This window comes from Triticum dicoccoides, chromosome 7B (assembly GCF_002162155.2).
Source record: "Triticum dicoccoides isolate Atlit2015 ecotype Zavitan chromosome 7B, WEW_v2.0, whole genome shotgun sequence".
In the NCBI taxonomy this organism is placed as follows: domain Eukaryota; kingdom Viridiplantae; phylum Streptophyta; class Magnoliopsida; order Poales; family Poaceae; genus Triticum; species Triticum dicoccoides.
Genome location: NC_041393.1, coordinates 687,963,722 through 687,964,601, shown reverse-complemented (window position 1 = coordinate 687,964,601; position 880 = coordinate 687,963,722).

Below are 880 nucleotides of genomic sequence, written 5' to 3'. Positions count from 1 at the left end.
GGACGAGGCCGGCCTCGTTGCAACCGTCGCCACCAGGAGCTCCGGCTTGGAGGGAGGTTCACCGGCTTGGGAGGGGGAGGGGGTCGCCGGCTTGGGAGGGGGAGGGGGTCGCCGGCTCGGGAGAGGAAAGGTCTGGCACAGGAGGCAGAGAAAGAAGAAAGAGAGGAGGAAGAAGAAACTTACATGTGGGCCCCACATGTAAGTTAACGGTCAAACTAAGGTTAAACTAACGGTTTGTTTAGCTGTGGGACCAACCTGTCATAATCGTGATCAACTGATAAAGACTCGATGATTTGGGTTTTTTGAAACAGCCGACCGCCCATTTGGTAGTCATCTGAGAAAAATTAAAAACCGGTAGTTTTTCGAAACCATAGCCTGTAAAGTACTAGTAGTTTTATGCTATTTACTCGTTACATCCCGCCTACTCAGTACAATGCATGCATGCACCCGTGCCGAGTGCATCGGCGCATGCGGTGCGCCCGCCGACCGCGGTCTGTTGCCGGCGACCGGCACGCACGTACTGTCAGGGCACGGTGACTGCCTGAGCCTACGTACGCGACAGTTGCGCCTGGCGGTCACCTGCGCTCTTGTGACAGTACATACGTGCAAGCACCAGCAGTGGCTAGCCAGCCAGCACGCACTGTTGGACGTACCCGTGCGTGCACCACCGCTGACGCTACATACGTACGTAGATCACTGGAATCAATCACTGCCGTATGGCGTCGCCAAGACCATGCAGTACTACGTACGTACGCACTCTCACTGTTCACGGCCCGCCGTTTCCGGATCGGCGCCGCCGGCCAACCGTGCGCGCAGATCCGCTCGGTCCATGAAAACGCGCGAGTGACAAGCCAGAAGCAGCCACTGCCGCCCGTACGAC